Source organism: Oryctolagus cuniculus, chromosome 2, assembly GCF_051225735.1.
Source record: "Oryctolagus cuniculus isolate XC-2025 breed Fujian yellow rabbit chromosome 2, ASM5122573v1, whole genome shotgun sequence".
Classification (NCBI taxonomy): Eukaryota; Metazoa; Chordata; class Mammalia; order Lagomorpha; family Leporidae; genus Oryctolagus; species Oryctolagus cuniculus.
The window spans coordinates 169597158-169619493 of record NC_142868.1 but is presented as its reverse complement, the minus strand read 5'-3'; the positions used below and the strand labels follow the sequence as shown (position 1 = coordinate 169619493).

Sequence of the window (22336 nt, the reverse complement as noted above, 5' to 3'; positions counted from 1 at the left end):
GCGGCTTCCCCTGCTATGCCACAGCGCCAGCCCCTCAAATAAGTGTATAAAAAAAAAGCAATTCTGTCAAGCAAAGCAGAGGCATGCTAAGTATTTATTGAATGAATAAATGAATGAATGAAATACAAATATATTCAAGTGGTGTGGTGCAGTGGGTGAACACCCTGGCATCCCATATGGGCACCAGTTTGAGACCTGGCTGCTCCACTTCCAATCCAGCTCTCTGCTGTGGCCTGGGAAAGCAGTAGAAGACGGCCCAAGTCCTTGGGCCCCTGAACCTTCATGGGAGAACCTGAAGAAGCTCCTGGCTCCTGGCTTCAGATCAACACAGCTCCAGCCGTTGCAGCCAACTGGGGAGTGAACCATCGGATGGAAGACTTCTGTCTCTCTCTTTCTCTCTCTCTCTCTGCCTCTCCTCTCTCTGTGTAACTCTGAGTTTCAAATAAATAAATAAATCTTTAAAAAATATATATTCAAGTTTCAGAGACCTGTGTAGTAGGGACAGGTCAGCTCTAAAGTATTAGGTAAAGCATATGAAATTTCCATTGTTGTAGATCAAAACTGAATGAATATTGGCAATTTAGATGTTTGGTTTACTGACGAAATCTATGAAATCTCTACCCTTTCCTTTTAGGGTCTATCAGTGTAGGATTATGAAGCCAGGAGTCACTTGTTCTTTATAACCAAGCTCCAGGGGTGACTACAAGGGCTTTAGCTCTTTTTCCTAACTTGTGTGATGGTCTCTAGAGGGTTGGAAGGATTTGGGGCTAATAAGAGAAAAAGTGTGATCATTGGAGGCAGGAAGGCACAGTTTATTGAGCAGCTCCTGCACACAGTTGCATGAGAGGGTAAGTCCCTTGCAATGGGAGACTGCCAAGAGGCTCACGGGAGAGGGCAGGGAACTCCCAGGAAAGAGGGGCTCACTGTCTTGGTGACGTCACACAGCTGCATGGGGCAGGGAAGTCCTATTCACCAAAGCCAACTTTGGTTCATTTACATAACACAGTTCTGGCTTGAGGGACCTCAGTCTACTCCTCTCCTTTCCCCAGCTCTGCTCCTGCAGGTCACCCCTGACAGCTGGCAGTGGCCAATGGGAGGCACTGCCGGAAGATTAGAAGCTGGGAGAATGGGAGGCCCTGCAGTATTTTACACCCCCTTCTCTGCTTTGGGCTCCACTTTCGGCAGTGGCCACCTTTGTATTGAGATGACTCTGGTCACTGGGCTCCCGGTACCCCTCTCCTGTCAGTTGCCCCTGTAGGGAGGGCCCAGCTATTGCCACTCCTCCAGGGTCTCCTTGCCCTGTGGTCAGTTTCTCAACCTCACCCATCACCAGTGCCACCAATGACCTCCATGAAATTCCCTGTTTTAAGCACTCCGGGTGACTTCTGACCAGCTAGTTGGACCCAGGCTGACACATCTTTTGTTCTCCCCAGGCCTCCAAATCATGATAAGAATAGGGATAGTTTTAATATATACAACTGATGTTTTCACACTCTTATGTAAAATGTGAATAAAGACATCTGTTTTTTAAAAATTACCCAGCTAAAGAATGCAAATTAAGGAATGGGGTATTTTCAGTCTGCAGCTCCTAAGCTGCCTACACTTCCCTGCACCCCCGAGCACCTCTGTGTGGAAGTCCCGAAGGCACTCTTTCTCAGCAGTCCTGCTCCACGCTGTGCGCAGCTGGCGATCGCACGACGGCGCTGCAGAGAGATGGACAAGGCCATCTCCAACCCAGCAAGAATAGGATTGTGGGTCAGATGGGAGCCCAGCTCCCCCAGGCTAGAGAACATCAGCAGTCAGGAATTCGCCTCTCCTCAGAGAGTTCTCTGACTCCTAACGTTGGCCAACCTGAATCATCCAAGATCCATTTTCATAGCTTATTTCTAAAAACAGTCAACTTACCTGTGAGCCCCTCGGCCGCAGACACCTTCTACCAACACCTTAACACTTTAGTTTTCTTCCTATGAGTCTATAAATGGTCCTTTTATGTCAGTAGTATCATACTGGACACATTGCTTTAGAGTTTGATGCTTTCTACTTTGTATATTGTGAACCTCTGCCCCCAAATCTATTAAAAATCTGTGCATTATAATTTTTAATGATATGCAGTATTTTTTTAAACGTTTATTTTATTTATTTGAAAGACAGAGTTACAGAGAGAAAGAGAGGGAAAGAGGCAGAGAGAGAGGACTTCCATCTGCTGGTCCACTTCCCAAATGTCCACAGTGGCTGGGGCTGGGCCAAGCCGCCCAGGCAAGAACAAAGTCAGGTCTCCAGCTTTATCTAAGTGCGGACTTACCTGAGGTGCTAATGAAGCCCCAGGGGCTATCTTGAACTCTGAGTTTTGGCCTCTCCAAAATCCAGCCTGGTTCACTAGAAGTCAAGTGACCAAATGGCCCAACCACAGTCGTCAACTCCACCCCCGCCCTAACAGGATTCGCTGCTCCCACTTCCTATCTCTGCAAGGCTATAACAAGACCTTTTCCCACACAGACCCTCCCCCACCCCCAACAATACATTTTTCCTTTAACTCTGGTGTTTGGTATGTTTTATGGTGGCCTTTCAAGGAGCTTCTTCAGGATATCCCACGTGGGTATGTTGGGCCATCTTCCACTGCTTTCCCTGACGCATCAGCAAGGAGTGGGATTGGAAGTGGAGCAGCAGGGACTCAAACTGGCACCCATATGGGATGCAGATGTTATAGGCCACGGCCTAACCTTCTGCACCACAGTGCTGTCCCCAAGATTTTTTTTTTAGGGCACAAACACCAATGCTAGAAACATACAGAAAAACATTATAATTTCAGGAAAGCAAGGATGTGGCTGTATTCCTCTTGGTATCTCACATAACGCCAGCCTAACAATTAACAATGCAATTAATGTTTAATTTTTTTAAATAAAAAGACTCACAAGAACATATTCAACTTCTATGAATAATCTCTGTAGCACAGAGCAGGCCAAGCTCTACAATGCTTCATGCAGTGTCTCTCAACCATGATTGCACGTTAGAATCATCCAGGGACCACAGCCTGGACCAATGAAATCAGAGTCTCAGAAGGAGAAATATGCTGGCGTCAGCATATTTCCAAAGCTCCTTCAAGGATTCCAGTGGGCAGCCTGGGCTTGGAACCGAGACTCCTCAAAACAGGCACTTAACTGAGAACAGAAAAGAGACCTCACCTTCCCCTAATAATCATGGAGACTACAACATGGCCGAAATAGGGAAGCCCCGGGAGTGCGGGGGCATGAGGACCCCAGGCTGCGCGTCTCGGCGCTCCATCTGACAGAGGGGTTTAATAGCTTTTAAGGGCAGCGGCTTTCTTCTGTTGCCAAAGTGTCCAGCTTTCAAGAAAACCCTCTCTCTGCACTATCCCCATATGGAAACCAGGACAACAGATGGCAGAATAATGGGATGTGTCTGCTCAAGCTGGAGCGGCTTCCATTTACAAGACATCAGATTCATATTGACTGGGGGATGTCCCGACATGCTTCATTTCAAATGGAAATGGAAGGATCAGGGGCCCTGTCTTTGCTCATTACCATAGGAAAGTCTCCCTGGTGGCCGGGCACACTGGATTGCCCTGGATAGGAACTGCAGGAGCTGCAAGGGACCCCTCCAGCTCTCTGTGACCAAGTGTTAGGGAATCCCCATCTGCCCAACCAGGGAGTCTGAATTGCACAGGAATTAAGATTTATCCCTGAAGGAAATCATCTCCAGGCATGGGGAGTGGACCCGGCCAGCCAGGCGGTGCTCTTGGCGAGCCGGCTCCCGCTCAGACTGGGAGGTCCTGAGCCAGCCCTTAGAGGTGGCCAGAACCCTGCTGGCTCCCAGAAAGGCTGGTCTGGTCTGCGGGGAGCCCCAAGTCCCCGTGGGAAAGGTAGGGCCGAAGGAGAAGGAGCTGAGGAACAAACCGGACAAATGAACTGACAAGCAGCGCTCTCCCCTGCATGTCGAGAGATGAGGAGGAGCCAAGCCTCAGCGGCCAGGCAGCCACCACCAGGCGATGTGGACTGGACCTTGGAAACCTTCCGCTTCAGAACGCCCAGTGTGCAGTGAGACGTCGAGGGGAGGATGCTGACACGCATCCGGGGGCGAACTGCAGGCTTCTTCAGCTCCCGAGCCATCCACTTGGCACCCCCGGCGGCTCTCAGCCTTGGCTTCCCATCAGAATCTCCTGGGACGCTGTCTCAGCGCACAGAGATTCCAGCTGAACTGGTCTGGGGTGTTGTTCGGCTCCCCAGGTGAGAGTCCCCACTCGCCGCACCCCTAGGCGCAGCTTGACGAAGCGGACTCCTCCCTTTCACTTCATAAGGAGCCTGCACCGTGCGCAGGCCGGGAGCTGTGAAAGTGAATCAGTTGGCTTCTTGCCCTGTCGCTGCTCAGCCACAAGCAGGAGAGCACGCTGGGAAGAGCTCCGTTGCCGAGAGTTGAGAGTAGCAATACACGGACAGATAAGTAAGAGCTTGATCCGCTCTGCCTGGGAGGACCTGCTCCAGTCCACGTTCAAAGGCTGAGGCAGACAGATACACAGGCCCCTCCAGGGAGCGGGGACAGCACTCCCACAGGCCTGAGAGCGTGGAGCGCCGTTATTTGTTGGGCGATGTCTCTAATGCAGGATGTGAGGTGGGAGCCAGGGAGGTAGACCGGGCTGGGTCATGAAGGCTGGGCTGGGGAGTCATCCTGAAATGATGGCGACACACTGAGATAGACTGTGCAGAAAAAATGACAAATAAAGCTTGCAATTTATGAACATGCCCTCATGAGGGTGTGGGTAAGGAAGAGAGTGGGGAAGAAGCCAGAGACAGGGAGAAGAGCCGGGGGGGGGGAGGGGGGGGCAGGGATGAACCCAGGGCAAAGGGGACTGAGAACAGGGGTCAGGTAAGACCTGAATTCTTTCTTTTTTTTTTTTTTTTAAGATTCATTTATTTATTGCAAGTCAGAGTTACATAGAGAGAGGAGAGGCAGAGAGAAGTCTTCCATCCAATGGTTCACTCCCCAGTTGGCCGCAACAGCTGGAGCTGCGCAAATCTGAAGCCAGGAGTCAGGAGCCTCTTCCAGGTCTCCCACACGGTGCAGGGCCCAAGGACTTGGGCCATCTTCTGCTGCTTTCCTAGGCCATAGCAGAGAGCTGGGTTGGAAGTGGAGCAGCCGGGACTAGAACCGGCGCCCATATGGGATGCCCGCGCTTCAGTCCAGGGCATTAACCCGCTGCACCACAGCACCAGCCCCATAGACCTGAATTCTGAACTCTACCACTGCGTTATGCACTTGGCGGGTAGAATGAACAGGGTAAGGTAGTCATCTGGCTGAAGGCTGGGGATGTCTGGTCCCACCCTCTCCTCTCCATTTCCCTTCCTATCCTCTGAGCTCAGCATCTCGCTCTGCCTCCTTCAAGACACTGGAGGTTTTGTGAAGGAGGGAGGGGGTGAGGCTCACCAAGTGCACACTCCGTGTTCTCTTCCTTCTCATCCTGGCAACTCCGCTCCACGTCACCTGCTCTGGGAAGGTGCGCTTGGCACCCACAGACCCAGGCTGCATCCCCACACAGCTCTTTTGGATCCCTTCGTCAGCATTCAGAGCATTGCCCCACATTGTCCATATTCATGGCTTTACGCGTTTCCCCACTCCCAGCTCCCGCCCCACAGGGTAAGCTCTTTCCAAACAAGATCACTGTCTCTGTGTCTTGTGTCCTGCCACAATGCACAGGAAAGGGATTTGGTAGAAGTCTGTTGGTGGATGACTGGATGCCGAAGTTTGCGTTCATGGGTTGTAGGGAAATGTTCTGTGATAATAAGGAGGGTGACATACCCAAGATGCTGCAAACCCTCCCCTATCACAGGGCCCCTCAGATTTAATTGCCTGCATCATTGGAGCATGAGGGTGGAGAATGACAGTGAGAAGCCTTACCCATGTCATTTGGACTACTCTGCGGGACCACTTGGAAGACTCTAGGCCAACCACAGGGCTGGGAATCACACCGTGAGAACTTCCAGGGCATTCTCTCAGAGAACCTTTAACCAGAGCAGGGAGTGGAAGGCGGGGACAAGCCTGCTCTGCCCAGGGAAATAGGAAGCTGGTGGGCTTTTGTTTTTTTAAGATGCTGGTGGGTTTTTGTTTTGTTTTGTTTTAAGATTTATTTGAAAATCAGAGATACATAGAGAGAAAGAGAGAGAGGCACATTAGCAGGGAGCTGGATCGGAAGTGGAGCATCGGGACTTGAACCGGCACCCTTATGGGATGCGGGCACTCCAGGCAGAGGCTTAACCTTCTACGCCACAGCGCCAGCCAGGGCTTGCATTTCTCCCTGGGCAGTTCTCCCTCGGCTAGGCCCTCTCCACAGCCTCTTCAGGTGACTACCTTCCAGAAGCGCCTCTCACCCCAGGAATCCCGGGTCTTCACTGGTATTGTGAAGAAGGTTCTGATTGATCGATACACATAAGGTGTGCACAGGTGGCTACTGTCTTAATTCTCCCAGGAGGTCACCCATGTTTAAAATCAATTAATTAACAATCACATTTGAGACAGAGACAGACAGATAAGGAGAAAGAGAGAATTCCCATCTGTTGATCAGTCGCCAAGTGCCCAGGAGCCAGGAACTCCATTCAGGTCTCCTGCATAGGGGACAGGGACCCAACTCCATAAGGCAGCACCTGCAGCCTCCCAATCTGCACATTAGCAGGAAGCTAGAATCAGGAGTAGAGCCAGGACTTGAACCCAGGCACGCCCATGTAGAACACACGTGTCCCAAGCCGTGTCTCAACCGCTGCAGCCAACAGTAGCCCTGGTCACCTTTTTGAAGTGCTGGAAGATGACTGGGAAATTCAGACGCTACAAGCAACTTGAAGGGACGCCCACTGAGGCCTCAGCAGCATCCAGCAGCTCCCCCTGCCAGGAGGGAGACATTTGAGACTCATTCCAGCTCCCCGAGCCGCATGGTCAGGTAAGAGAGTCCAGCTGTGGAGTCTGAGCTGGCAACTGAAGGAAGAGCTCTGGAACCCGCACCACCCTCAGAATCCCGCCCGAGGGCTGCACGGCTGGCGGGAAAGGGAGTCGTGCGATCAATCCGGGCAGCCTCTCTGCACGTTGCTCCCACCCCTCCCCCATCCCCGGAGGCAGCTGGCTTGTTCAGGTGAACGCTGTGTATACTTGAGGCTCAGGGGAGTGTGAGAGGAGGGTGGAGAGAATGACAGGAAAGAGAAGGAAAGGAAAGAGGCTCCCCTGAACACACCCAATGCCGGAGTTCTACCAGGTGCTCTGCCGAAACTGAGCAAACCGGCACCTTGCGGATGCCATGAATTCCCTCCCGGTGCTCTGGCGCTGGGGGAAGCTCCCCTGGCTGTTCTCTGGGCGAGGCACCTGCCCTAGGTGGAAGGATACAGGTTGGACAAGGACAGGGCAGACAGGCCGGCTCTGGCAAGCCCAGACTTGAGGACTGTCACTTTGCTTGGAAATGGGGGCTGGTGGGATCTCCAGGCAGGGGAGCTGCTTTCCTGGGAGAGCCGTCAGCGTCGGATCAGCTGGAGGAGTCATGGGGCAGAGGCCCAGCTTGACTTTCTTTATGATAGCTGCGAAACAGGTGCAAGAAAACCATGCTGGGGACAAGTTGGTCAAAATGAAAGACGTGCTGTCTGCCCTGGGATGCCTCCGGGGCACAGTGGCTCAAAGGGGGCAGACAGGTTCTCCCCAGGGGAACACCTGCACGCCTCCAGTCCCTTTTCTACATCAACCTGCCCTGTGATTTTACTTTTTCAGGACAGATTCTTTCTGCCCTGGACCGTAATGCTTGATCGCGAAGGTTACTAGACTGATGCCTCCATACAGACCACTTGAGTTTTCAGGGAAAAAAAAAAAATCGCTACGTCTCCAGGTTGTAGTCCTTCCACTCTGATTTTAGGAGGGCCTTACCTGTGCCTCTCCTGAAGCAGCCTGGAAGTTCCCTACCCCGACACAGAGCCCTCACAGATGCCAGCCCCTGAACATCGGATCAGCCTGGGCTTCTGGATGGAGCCGAGCTCTGGTCCAGGGTACGAGTCTTCCAGCATAAAGGCCATTTTCCAAATGACCTTGAAGCTGCCCTCTAAATGCCTCCTTGTAGACAGATTTGGCAAACAGCAACTAAGTCCTTATTATACGTCAAGCCCTGGGAAGGCGAAAAGAGTGAGACTAGAGAGAGAGAATCGCAAGCTCAAGGTCATTTTCTCTGCTGGGAGTGTAGGAGTGGCCATCACGTGTGACAGTGGCCCTTAGCAACGGGTTTCACAGGAGGCTCTCAGATCACCTGCATCTTCACATTCTTCTAGGCCTTGAGTTCCACCTTCACTGCAGTTGGATTTCTAGGCGTTCTATCAATGACGACTGTGCCAAATCGAATCGCAGTTTCTCTCCCAGCGCAAATCCACATCCTCGATCCTGAGAGAGAATGTGAGCAAGAGCAGGACCCAGCAGCAAGGAAGGGCAAGCCGGCCACCCCTCGCACGGCCAGCTGTTGGCTTGTCCATCTGTCCGAAGCCCACACCTGCAGCCTTCGTGACTGCAGAAGGGGGTGAGGAATAACAACTGAGCTAAACCCAGCCTGAGAGTCTTGACCCACATTTCAGAGTCTCCAAACCGATGCAGCCAAGGCCCCGCTGCAGCTGTGCCTTTAAGAGAATGACGCAGGCCACGGAGCTCATCTTTCACTGAGCTGGCTGTTGGGGAGGGTGTGGCCTTTGCTTCTTAATATTTTTCTTGTGTCGCTGACGCTTGGAGGGATTATTGCAAAACTCACCTTCCTGCTCTCCCTGGGAACACAGAATGTGGGAGCAACAGCAAAGTCTTAAAGGATCAGTCTCATTATACAGAGAACAAGAGTAATCAATAGGTGTTTTCATTCCCTTCCTTTAGGAACCAGTTCTCAAGTCCTAGGGCCGTGGCCCCCAGTGTGGACCACACTTCTGGGCGGTTCCAGAGACGAGCCACAGCTGTTCAGCAGGCATGTGTGAACCACCGATCGTTCTCCCCTGCCCTGGGCTTGCAATGTGCAGTGTTAGTCACCAAGTTCTCATCCTCAGAACATGAACTCACACCTGGCTAAAAATCTCACTCTGACAACTGCTAGCAATGTGATCCTGGGCCAGGAACTTAGTTTTTCGGAGTCTCAATTTCTGTAAAACAAAGTTAATAACAGGATGGACTTGATAGAATTGATGTGACAATTAAATTGGAGACCGTGTATAATGCAAAACAGGTGCAACAAAGTCACACTGAGGGCAAGTTGGTCAAAAGGAAAGACAAGCTGTCTGCATCCACACATCCGTGTGGAGTCAGTGTGTGGTGCATGCTCAGTGCTTGACAAATGGCCTACCATGAATGGGAGGAGGGGCAGGGCACTATACCTTTAACAGCCACTGTTCATTGACCAGCAAGACTGAGAAGGCAATCATTTGGCCTGCTGAAATCCCCATCCATCCTCTCCATTTCACACTAACTTCATTCTTTCTTAGTTATCCACCTGCTGCTGCCACCAACTTGAAGGTATCAATATCGAAAAAATATAGGGCCCACGCTGGGAGACTTGAGTTTTAGTATCTACTAACATTTTCTCTTACTCGCCACCTGTTTCTCTTGAGGCATTAAACCCAAGACCTTTAGACCTTGCTGCTTTGCATGACTGGTTAGAGTGCATATGAGGTTTTTGCAAAGCAAAGCAAAGCAAAAAAAAAAAAAAAAAAAAAAAAAGATACATCACACCAATTTGCCTCTCAATCTCTGTTCCTATTGAAAGACTTTGAGCCCACAAGGTCCCCCAGCAATAATCATATGCAAGGCAAAGAAATTAAGAACTCTGGCTGGGAAGGCATTAAATGCATCTCTGGAATGTAGTAAAAGACATTTCCCTCCCCCTGGGTTTCTTTCTGGCTTCCTGCCACAGGCTCTGAGGAAAACAAGTCCTCGTATGAGAGGTATCACTTGGAACATGAGAGAAGATACCTTGAAATCTGATTATAAATCGCTGCTGGGTTCTTCGAATTGGGTTATGCCCTGGGTCAGATTATGTTCCCATATCAGCAATGCATAAAAGATATTGCTCCTGCTAAAACAAAAACCTGTGATACAGAGCTTGGAAGGCACAGAGACCCTCAGTAATACAAGTTGCAAATAACCCAGGAGTTAGCTTTACCCCTTTCATCAGCATTCCAGAGAGGTCCACTGGGCTTCTTGCTTCGCAATCTTAGGAGTCACCAGGATGACAAGAGCTTGGGGAAAGCAGGCGGTGGCTGGAGAGGAGCAGGTGGGCAGAGTTGTATTACAGAGTCTGCTTAAAAAGGAAGCGCAGGCCAGCCAGGCTCGTCACGGCTCTAAGGGAATCAGGGTCCCAGACAGAAAATCCAGAGTTGGGGACGGGGGAGGGGGCTTTGGCTGGGCTTGTTCTAGTGGAGCAGCATGCCCAGGAAAGCTTCTCCAAGGCTTCTTTAGATTTACTATGTGGAGAGAAAGCCTCCGATGCATGACGGGACTTCTGTCCCATGAGGAAGCGTGGCTGCCCCCAGGACAGCCCTGAAGGATGTTAATGAGGCTTTGCCGGTGCAGGGTGTGGCTGGCTGGCTGGCTGCTTCTCCCAGCTCCAGGAAGCCCTGCCCAGCCAACCTCATCCAGCTTGGTGGCCCAGGTCACCCCAAGAAACTCTGAACTTCCACCTACCAGAACACAAGGCCCCTGCGGCCCTGCGTCTGTTTGCCTTCCTGCAACAATCAGGCTGGGTCTGACAGGTGTTTCCGGGGCGCGAGGGGCGGGGGTCAGAAAGAGCAGCCATGGTCAACATCTGGGTAATAACCCTTGGCCCCTTCGCCTCTCATTCCTCTTCATGCTCACCCCTCAGGAAGGCCTTCCAGGGTGGGCAGGTTGGAAGCACAGCTTACCCACGCCCTCCCTCTCTCCTAACCCTGCTTTGATTTTCTCCGCAGGAAAGACCTTTGCCGTAGTTGATTTGTTAGTTTGTGTATCTACCATCTCCCTCACCAGTACACAACCATCAAGAAGGCGGAGATTTGAGTCTGTTATTCGCTGTGTACCTAGGACAATGCGTGGTACATAGTAGGTGTTCAATGAGCCTACCTTTGGAACCCATGGCCCCAAGAGCCCAGTGCTTTGCACACGCAACAGCCCCTAAGCCAAGCCTTCCAGGGAATATTGGTTCCTGGGGAGCCTATGCGTCCTCCCCAGGGCTGGGCTGGCTCACTCCATGCCTCTCTCTCTCTCTCTCTCTCTCTCTCTCTCTCTCTCGCAGGCCTTCGAATGTCTGCGTGTCAGGGGAGTCACTCAGAACACGCGGCATGTCTTCTCTGCTTCCGGGCCCCTGGTGTTAGAGGGCCAGTGCCCACTCTCGTCCTTCCTTTTTCCTCTCTCCTAGTTCAGCTGCTTCTGTCAGGAAGTCAGCCTGGGAACAGAACGGCCTGGCTCAGCAACCCCCTTCCTTGTGCTCCTTGGGGGAGGCAGCTCAGGGCAGAGAGGCAGTGACGGCATCAGCCGTGGTTCTCAGCTGAACAGCAGAAACCCAGACTGTCACTTCTAAGTAACACCCTGACAGTAGGATCAGGAGCATTTTGGAGCACCTGAGACCCCATCCTGGGAAGGCACCTGCCCCCCACCGTGAGACCCTGGTCTGAAATTATGATCTAAAGCACTCGGACAGGCCGGCGCCGTGACTCAATAGGCTAATCCTCCACCTTGCGGCGCCGGCACACTGGGTTCTAGTCCCGGTTGGGGCGCCGGATTCTGTCCCGGTTGCCCCTCTTCCAGGCCAGCTCTCTGCTATGGCCAGGGAGTGCAGTGGAGGATGGCCCAGGTGCTTGGGCCCTGCACCCCATGGGAGACCAGGAGAAGCACCTGGCTCCTGCCATCGGATCAGCACGGTGCGCCGGCTGCAGCGGCGGCCATTGGAGGGTGAACCAACGGCAAAGGAAGACCTTTCTCTCTCTGTCTGTCTCTCACACTGTCCACTCTGCCTGTCAAAAATAAAAAATAAAAATAAAAAAAATAAAGCACTCGGACAATAGCAGTTCACTACATCACACCTGGCAAAGCATAGAAACCCCCTAGCATGATCGCTCAAGCTTGCAAGCAGATAGGCTGCACCTGGGTTAATGATAAAAATGCAATTTGTCTATGTCCTATATGATTTAAGCCAATACCTGGATTAATGTCAAGAGTATAATTGAAATTGTTAAGATGTTAACTAGTATTGTTAAGATTATAATTGATGTTAGTTTCGCATAGGTTTTAGGTCAGCTTGACCCTGGTAACCATGCATTCCCTCCTGATCCTAGCAACCGTGTATTCCCCCTCCCGATTTTGTGGTTTTTGCCTTTATAAACCCTGTTGCTTTGGGCTTCAGGTCGAGAGTTCTTTACGGCATGGGTCCACCCCCAGCAATAAAAAAACTGTCAAATTGGATCAATGTGTGCATTCGCTCAGGCACAGCAGGCTAACTTCAGTGAAAATGATATTTAGTGGAGAATGTGAGGTAGCTCACACCATTTCTGGGAGGCCAGAGAAACAGGCCTGCAGGCAGCTGGAATAAGGCCCCAAGTTACTCCGCAGACGTGTTCCTAGGAGACAGCACATGCACCCCTCCTGGGTTTAGATGCTGTAGTCCATCCTGCTGACATCCCAGCCTGGGGCACCAGCGGGGCCTCGTCCCTGCTGCCTGAGACGTGGATGTGGCTGATGCCACCCTCACTTAAAGGGGTTCACTCCGTGCCTACTCCCTGCACACCCAACCACAGAGGCCGGCGGCACCTGCAGCTGAGCCTGGCTCATAGGCTGGCTCCGGGCAGCAAGGGGGGCTGGAACAGCAGTTTCCAACCCTGTTTTATGATAAGTGAGTCCTCATAAGATGGAGTGGAGCACTCCCCAAACGCTGAACCATCAGCAAATTATGACAAATGTCCACCGCATGGGTAGCCTTAGGTGTCCTGGCCAAATGCCCTCTAACTGGCACCTTACTCTAATATGAATGTTTTTTAGGTATCAGCGTTATTGCGATATAATTCTTGTATCATGTAATTTATCCATTTAAAGTATACAACTCAGGGTGGGCACTGTGGTGCAGTGGGCTAAGTTACTACTCGGGATTCACCTGGAGTGACTAATTTGAGTCCCTGCTCCTGCATGGTTCTGATCCAGCTTCCCGTAATGCTCCTGGGAGGCAAGTACTTGAGTTCCTGTTACCCACATGGCAGACCCAGATGGAGATCCTGACTCCTGGCTCCTGGCTTCGGCCTTGCCCAGCCCTGTTATGGGCATTTGGAGAGTGAATCAACAAACAGATCTCACACTTCTTTTTTTTTTCTTTTTTTTCTTTTTTTTTACAGGCAGAGTGGACAGTGAGAGAGAGAGAGATACAGAGAGAAAGGTCTTCCTTTGCCGCTGGTTCACCCTCCAATGGCCGCTACGGCCGGCGCGCTGCGGCCAGCCCATTGCACTGATCCGATGGCAGGAGCCAGGTGCTTCTCCTGGTCTCCCATGGGGTGCAGGGTCCTAGGACTTGGGCCATCCTCCACTGCACTCCCTGGCCACAGCAGAGAGCTGGCCTGGAAGAGGGGCAACCGGGACAGAATCCGGCGCCCCGACCGGGACTAGAACCCGGTGTGCCAGAGCCGCAAGGCAGAGGATTAGCCTAGTGAGCCGCAGCGCCGGCCTCTCACACTTCTTTTGTGTCTTTCCCTCTCTCCCTGTCACTCAGCCTTTCAAATAATGAAATAAATCTTGTTTTAAAATTATACAGCACAATGATTTTTAGTATATCCAAAATCAATTTTAGAACATTTTCATCACCCCAAAAAGAAACCTCACACCCTTTGGACATCATCTCCCTATCCCTCTATTCCTCCCAGCCCTAGCCAATCACTCATACTTTATATCTCTACAGATTTGTCTACTCTGGGCATCTCATAAATGGATGCAGTATGCAGTATGCAGTCCTCTGTCACTGACTTCCTTCACTTGGCATTATGTTCTCAAGGTCCGCCATGTTGCAGCAGGTACTAGCAGCACCGACACTGTAACAGTACTGGCAGTACCAGCGGTATCAACAGACAGGAATTTCTCAAGTGGCTGCATGTAGAGGTACCTTAGACTCTCAACAGCCATTCTCCTCTTCTCACTTGTTAACATAACCAGGTTTTGTGTAGCAACAATGACTAGGGCCTCGAGATTAAATAGTGATTGGTATCCACCAGTCATGATAACCCCATTCCCCTCTGTGAGTAACTGGGCTCACAGTAGACCTGTGACCCAGTTCCAGCCAGTGAGAGCTAGGGTAAAGTCTGCCCAGACTTCTGGGAAAGAGGGACCACATCCCCTTCCTGCCTACTTGAAAGTGCGTCTTTGAGTACAAGATGGCTGCCCTACTAGCCGTCCAATTGGGAATGCTGCTGCACAGCTGACCATCGGAGCACAGGTGTGTGTAGGTACACCTTATCCTCCAGGGCGGTGCCTGTACGCTTGGCTCTCAGGAAACCCACTCTTCCCCCTACCAACCCAGGGGTTCCAGGAGCCATTCTTCTTGGCTCTACTTCCCCAGCGGCAACCAGTGTGCATCTCCTTTGCCTTCCGTCACCTCTGTTTCCCTAACCACGCTGGTAGCCCCTGCCTCCTGGCCTCCCCTGCTTCCTGCCACTCCTGCCCACGTCTCACCCCACATTTCACACTTGCCTCTGCTAGAACTCATCTCAGAGAACCCTGGCTTTGAACTCTGGGCGAAACTTGAAGCTAAGAGCTACTTAACAAATTCATCGGAGGAAGGGATGAGCAAAGCATTATTTATACTCACAAAGGGTGAGTCATAGAAGAAATAGAAATGACCAAAGAACACTGAAAACTTCAGCTTCATTAGCCTTCAAACAATATGTTTTGTACCAATCAAATTGAAGTCCATTAAATATTCAATAATACATTGGCAAGGATTGGGGAACAGGGATTTTTGCACTAAAGTTCAAGCAAAAATTGGGTCATCTCTAGAAAGCAATCCGACCTCAAAAAATGTGCAGTCTTGGCCTAATTAATTCCGCTTCTAGACATGTGTCCTAAGGAAGCAGCAAGAGATGCATAAAGGCAATTCTAATTAAGGATATTCATCTTGGCATGAAAATCCAGAAACAAGCTATATGTCCAGCAATCTGTGTGTGTTAAATATACTGTGCCCAGGGCTGTCATCGAACTCAGTGTAGCAATAAAAATCTGATATAATGATAATGACATGGGAAGGTACTCATGATGTATTCAGTAAAAACACAAATCAGGTGACAAAATGTCATGGCAAAATGATGCGATATGTTTGGACAAGTATGAATGTAAAAGGCTCAAAAGATAGTCATGTGCCGTATGAGACATGTTGACCAATGGTGGACTGCACATACAATGGTGGTCCCCTAAGTTATAATGGAGCTGAAAAATCCCTATTGCCTAGCGAAGTCACAGCCATTGTAATGTCAGCACAATGCACAACTCACATGTTTGCTGGTGCAAACAAACCTCTTGTACTGTCAGCTGTATAAAAGTGTACGACATGCAGTTTGTATAGTAGTAATAAATGACTATGCTACTGGTTTATGTTTTTACTGTACTATACTTTTTGTTATTTATTTTTTTATTTGAGAAAGGAAGAGAGAGAGAAGGCTCCCCCTCTGCTGCTTTTCTCATCCATATACTTGCAACGGCTGGGCTCTCGCACATCGTTAGCAGGAATCCAACCACATGAGCCATCCCCGCTGCCCCCCAGAATCCGCACCAGCAGGAAGCTGGAAGCAGGTGCCAAAGCCAAATACTCTGATGTGGCACATGGGCATCTCAAACCAGTGACTTAGCTGCTAGGCCGATGCCTACCCTTATGCATTACCTTTCTAAATTTTTTTAAAAAGTACTTATTTTCATTTTATTTGAAGGGACAGGGAGAGAGAGAGAGATCTTCTATTCACTGGTTCATTCGCCCAAATGCTCACAACATCTAGGACGAGGTCAGGAAAAGACAAGCTCCAGGAGCTTCATCCACATCCCTCACATAGGTGGCAGGGCCCAAGTACTTGAGCCATCATCTGCTGCCTCCCATAGTGCACCTTAGCAGGAGGCTAAATTGGAAGCGGATTAGCCCAGACTCAAACTGAGAACTTCAATATGAGATGTGGGCATCTCTAGGAGTGATTTTAACTTAAAATTTATACAAGGTTTTAGAAAAAATTTTACTATGTTTATTTGAGGCAGAGAGAGAGACACATAGGGAAAGAAAGCTCCTGGCCTCTTCTCCAAATGCCAGCAATGGCCAGGATTGGGCTGGAGCCAAAGCTGGGAGCCAGGGACACAGCTGAGGTCTCCTGCATGAGTAGCAGGAACCCAACTCCTTGAGTCATCGCCACTGTCCCCCAGGGTGTGCATTAGCAAGAAGTTGGAGTCAGGAACTAGAGCTGGGTGCTGCTACGGAACCCTGGGGTGGGGCATGGGCATACTAATCAGCTTCCTAATAGCTAGCTAGATGCACACCCCTTATCGTTATTTTAGATTATATTCCTACTAATACCAAAAAGCGTCTGTAAAATAGAGTGCTGTGTTATAGTGCAGCAGCCTCATACATGCTGTGTGAGGTCCCATGGAGTGATTGACCTACAGCATCCAGGTTCGTTGTAATTACATGTTAGGATGTCCACACAACAAGAAAACACCCAACGACTCATTTTCCAGAACACATCCCCTTCTGTAAGCAAGGTATGACTGTCTTCTAAAATGTTTCATAGTGTTTATCTCTGGGAAGGCGATTACAAGTGGATTTTGTTTTCATTATACATACCAATATTTTCAAAATCCCACACTACATGTATATTACTTTTAAAAATCCCGAGAAAAGGGCAATGTGTTGACATTAGCTATGCGTCCTAGGATCGGGACAATCAGGACTCATCAGATATGAAGCAGAGTTCTCAGGGAGTGTGGTCACCTGCCCGTCCCTGGGCTGGGTGAGCTGGGCAGCAGTGGGAGGTGTGGGGGTGAGATCTCCTCTTCTCACTCTCCAGTGCTGTTGTCAGAACAGCACCGGCCACCAGGCCCATGGTCAAGGCTCCAGAGAGGCCCTCAAGTGAGCCCTCCATAGACGAATCCACCCACACTCCAGGCAGAGGAGAAACACAGTGCAGATCCCTGGGAGGAGGGAGTCATAGGCCAATGCTGGGTGCTTTGTGGTTAACCACAATACCCGGGGAGCAGGGCAAGTGCCAGGCCAAGTGAAAACAGAGCGTGGGGGTGAGTCACAAGAGGCGGGAACAAGGTGTGGCAATCAAGACAGAGACTTAAGTTGAAAGCAAGTGTAAGAGTTGAGAGAGATGGGGGCAAAGATAGAGAACCACAAGGGCTGACTGGTAGAGAACCAGTTTTCCAACGAGAGGACTGGGCCTTTCTAGGTCTGCTCCTGGCGCACACAGAGCCTCTGTTTAGTGGTTTGTTTTTGAATTTCCTTGTTCCTTTGTGTATTAGGGAGTCGCACAGAGAGTTCCCATGCACAGGTTCACTCCCCAAATGGCCACAACAGCCAATGCTGGACCAGGCCGGAGCCAGAAGCAAAGAAGTCAATCCAGGTCTCCTGCATGGGTGGCAGGGACCCAGCTACTTGGGCCATCATCGCTGCCTCCCGGGGTATGCATTGGCAGGAAGCTAAGATTGGGAGGAAAGCCAGGTCTCAAATCTAGATACTCTGACATGGGGTGTAGGCATCCCAACCAATGTCTAAGCCATCAACCAAATGTGTGTCCTGGCGGGTTTGCTAGATGGGCCATGATATGGTCCCCTTTGGCAGATTAAGAAAATTCCCAAAGAATTAAAAGTCAAGTTTCTGCAGCTTGACCACACTGACTGGTGATACTACTGAATCTAGGCCACTCGTTCCTTAACTGCTCAAGGGAAGCTCCCAGTCTCAAACTCCATGATCTTCCATGTGGTGATATTTCTTCTGCGAAAGCTGAAGCTGTAGTTTGGTAGAGGGAGCACAGCACTTAGAGTTGAAAGAATGACCAACTACCCAATTCTCCAACCATCCAACTACACCCAGATCTGAGTTCTAGTCCCACGCTTGGGAGAGTTGATTCACTTCTTGAGTCATGGTTTCCTTGTATGTAAAGTGGAGAGGCCAACTCCTCCACCACATACTTCCCAAGTGCCTAGTCAGCAGCTAGGTCAGATGTGTGTTAGGCACCCGGATCACACGAGGGGCCGTTCCTGCTCTCACAGGGATTGGCAAACTACGGCCCACAGACTGTCTTTGTGCCTTGCAAGTTAAAAATGTTTTTTGTGCAATTTTGAATTCATAAAAAAATGGAGAATATTTTGTAACTTCTGAAGAATTATATAAAATTGACATCTCTGTGCCCATGTATAAAATTCTATTGGAACACAGGCCCAGTCATTAATTGTTGTGCCATCTCTGGCTGCACGCATGCTGCCACAGCAGAGTCGAGCGATTTTAACAGACTGTATGGCCCTCAAAGCCAAAAATATTCACAGCTGGAGCCAGCACTGTGGCACAGCGGGTAAGCCGCTGCTGCAGTGCCAGCATCCCATATGGGTGCCGCTTTGAGGCCCAACTGCTCCATGTACAGCCCAGCTCCCTACTAATGTGCCTGGGAAAAGCAATGGAAGATGGCCCAAGTGCTTGGGCCCCTGCCACCCAAGTGGGAGACCCAGAAGAAACTCCTGACTCCTGCCTTGGGGTTGGTCCAGCTCCAGCTGTTGCAGCCACTTAAGGAGTGAACTAGTGAATGGAAGATCTCTCTCTCCCTCTCTGCTTCTGCCTCTCTGTAACTCTGCCTTTCAAATAAATAAATAAATCTTTTTTTAAAAAATAAAATAAATCTTTTTTTAAAAAAGATATTTTTTAAAATATTCACTAACTCTTTTCAGAAACACACACACACACACACACAAATTGCTGACCTTTCAACAGAAAAAAGGCACGAGAGAGTTCCAGTCTAGGAATAGTTCTATGATATTGGAGGAGGTAGGACAGAGTGCTTCAGGGCTGTTAGAAGGGTGTTTGTTAACTCCCCCGAGCCGAGTGTTTCCCAGGCTCACTGGGGTGTGGGCGCCAATCAGGTGGAAATAACTGGTGTGTCCAGAACTTCGCTGGCTCCTGCCCGCCAGTGCTGCTCAAGTGTGGCCAAGGACCTGGGCCCTGGGCCCTGGGAAGGAGTCTTGAGTGCTCTCGGCTGCCCCCTGGGAAGGCACCTGTGTGCTTGCCAAATGTCCTGCTTCCACTGCAGCAAGGGTGCGGCGGCCACGTGGAGTCGTGGTCCCTGCAGACCTCACACTCAGAGAGCCACGGTGCTGCTCAGTGTCCCTGCAGGTACTTGGCAACCAAAGTAAACAACCGAGTAAGGCCCTGTGCAAATGACTCCTGTCCCTCCCTGCTGCCAGCAGCCACTGGTCTGGGAGACAAGGTCAGAGAAGGTCACTGCCTTCTCTCTGTGCAAAACTCTTTCCCCTCCTCTCCCGTCCCCATGCAAATGAGTGCCTGGGGGTGATGGGCGTGCAGAAATATTATCAGCATTTCCTAATCTACCTCCCAGCCTGCCAGCCACCCAACCGGTCTTTATCCAAGCATGCAAATGCACACCAAGTATTTGCAGATTTGAAGTGACTGGAACTTGGAGCTCAGCAGTTCAGGTGGGCAGCTCCAGCCTCCCTTGAAGCCTCTTGGCCTCTTTTCCCTGCCAGACCCAAGCAGATCTAGTAGTGCATCAGCCCCAGTCTGGCCTCCGAGCTCCAGTGTGTTGAGGGAGACCTGGGCCTGGGGGACACCAGCAGCAGGAACACAGTCCCTAAGGGAAGATCCTGCCTCTGGTGCTCTGTAGGACACGCTGCTGCCCTGAGCGCCAGCCTGTGGCCCTGCCTACTTCAGTTTGAACCCGTTCCTTCTGCACCTGCACTGACTCTGGCTGGGGCAACCTCCTATGAAGGGTGGAGCCCCCAGTTCTGCACCTGTCCAGTCAGTCCTTATCACAGCCACTGCTCAGCCTCGCCTGAGCTCCACGCGCCCACCGGACCTTGCGCAGCTCCTCCTGGCTCGAGTGCCACCTTTCATTTCTCCTCCCCACCCGTGTCCAAGCTTCCCATACCCTTCTTTAGCCCTGAGATTCTCTCCAGCTTGCATGAGAGAGGGGGTTGAGCAGAGAACAACCCTGCCACTCCCGGGGGTCTTTTCAAGGCTGACTTCCTCCCCGATGCTAAAGTGCCTGGGCCAGCAAGCCCCGGCTTGGCTCAAGGCCCAAACCCACTTAACTACGGTGGCAGCTGGCATCATGGCTCAGTTCCAAGCTCTACCAGAGCAGAGCAAAAGCTGAGGAGACAGGGGCAACTCTTCACTACACCACAGCATCTCTGAGTGGGCTCAGAAGCAGGTGGGGCCAGCCTCACAGGAAGTGGTGTCAGTGCAGGCGACAGAGACTGGGGACGTTGGAGGGTGACAGACCAATCTTGCTCCCCTCCACACTGCGTCCTTCATTTCTATACCTTTAAGGAAGCAAGAAAGCAAAAACAAAGGGACAGAAGAAAACGAACACACAGGACTCCCAAGCAGTTAGCCAAATGCCCCTGCTTTCTCTGCGGTGACTACCAAGTGTGGTTGTGTCCGGTTCCTTTGCTATCTCTCTGTCGACCCTGATCCAGCTTATGTATTTAGCAGGTGACAAATGCCTTTGACCACACAGTGGCCTCTGTACCTCTGGAACCTGTTTTGCAAGTGTGTCCATTTTAATCCAATTAGCAAACAGGAAATCTTGGAGAATCTCTCATTTTCCAAGACAGAATGAAAATCCATGCAAAATTTTATGGGCAGTTTGTAAATGGTGGTATTCTTTGTCCCTACAGCAATGCCCTTAAAAAGCCAGCTCTCCAAGGCTGGGGATCAGGCATGCTTTTGGAACCATTCTTTCCATTGTGGGAACCTGGATGGGTGCCTTCCAATGGCCCTTCTAACTCTGAGCTATCAGGATTCAAAGATTAACAGACACTAATTGCAAGGGTCAAAAAAAAAAAATGACTTGACAGTGTGTTTTACCCAGAGCAAAGAGAGCCCAAACATTTCAAACTGGAGCTGTCAACCAAGAATGTGTTTGCGAACCAGCTGGAATGTAAAGCAAACCAGCAGACACAAGATGAACCTTCCCTAAAAAGGTAATCAGATGGTGAGTGACCGAAGCTTAGCAATGGGATCGGTAAAAGATTTCTACACCACCCAAAAGGCTTTCACACTGTGAACTCCGCCAGGGCTGGCGCACGTTAGCGTGAGTGCATCCTACTCAGTAGCTAGCTGTGGGCAGACGGCAAGAAATGGAGGCTGTGGTAGCAACTCTGAAAAGCAGCTAAACAGGAGGGCGCTGGAAGGAAGAGACATAGGGTAGTCAGCAGTTATGGGGCCCAGGGGGCGGGGACGGGGCTGCCACCGTCCTTTCTGCCTGCTGCCACTCCAGACCACTAGGACACATCACTTGAGGACAACTTCTTCTTCTTCTTCTTCTTCTTTTTTTTTTTTTTTTTTTTGACAGGCAGAGTTAGACAGTGAGAGAGACAGAGAGAAAGGTCTTCCTTCTGTTGGTTCACCCCCCCAAATGGCTGCTACAGCTGGCGCTATGCCGATCCGAAGCCAGGAGCCAGGTGCTTCCTCCTGGTCTCCCATGCAGGTGCAGGACCCAAGCACTTGGGCCATCCTCCACTGCCTTCCCGGGCCACAGCAGAGAGCTGGACTGGAAGAAGAGCAACCGGGACAGAATCTGGCACCCCAACCAGGACTAGAACCCAGTGTGCTGGCGCCGCAGGCGGAGGATTAGCCTAGTGAGCCACGGCGCCGCTGCTGAGGACAACTTCTAACCCCTCTGAGGCCCAGGCTAGTCAACGACACTAAACCCTACCTTTTCTGGGGGGTGTGCAGGAAGTGTGATGTTAGCTAAATAATTTTTAATTTTTTTTATTGTGAAAGAGATCATACTTACAAAAGAATGCACATGACATAGATGTGCATTTTGAAAATAACAAATAAAAGCTAAGCCCATGTCCACACACCCAGCTTACACAGGGAATCCAATATTGCTATACCCTTGATGCTGCTTCTTAGCAGGCCCCTTCCCAGTTGTGTCGCTCTCTCCCCCAAGTCCACCCCACTCCAGTCCTTCCTCCCCCAGGCAAGCCACCAACCTGACACAAGTGCCATTCTGCTTGCCTTTGTAGTTTTAATTTATTTGTGATAGATCCCAAACCGATACATCATTTGGCAGGGCCTGGTTTTGAACTTCACACAACTCCGTTGTAGGCTTCTCAGGTT

General features: G+C 50.6%; 1 long non-coding RNA gene across 1 annotated transcript; it reads right to left on the bottom strand.

Annotated features, from left to right (window-relative positions):
- Nucleotides 1–4896: 4896 nt before the first annotated feature.
- LOC138848824 (uncharacterized) lies at nt 4897–10279 on the bottom strand. Its single transcript, XR_016230429.1, has 2 exons — nt 10163–10279; nt 4897–9146 (listed from the first exon to the last, which is right to left on the bottom strand). It is a non-coding gene; the product is annotated as an uncharacterized LOC138848824 (long non-coding RNA).
- Between the last annotated feature and the right edge of the window lie 12057 nt (nt 10280–22336).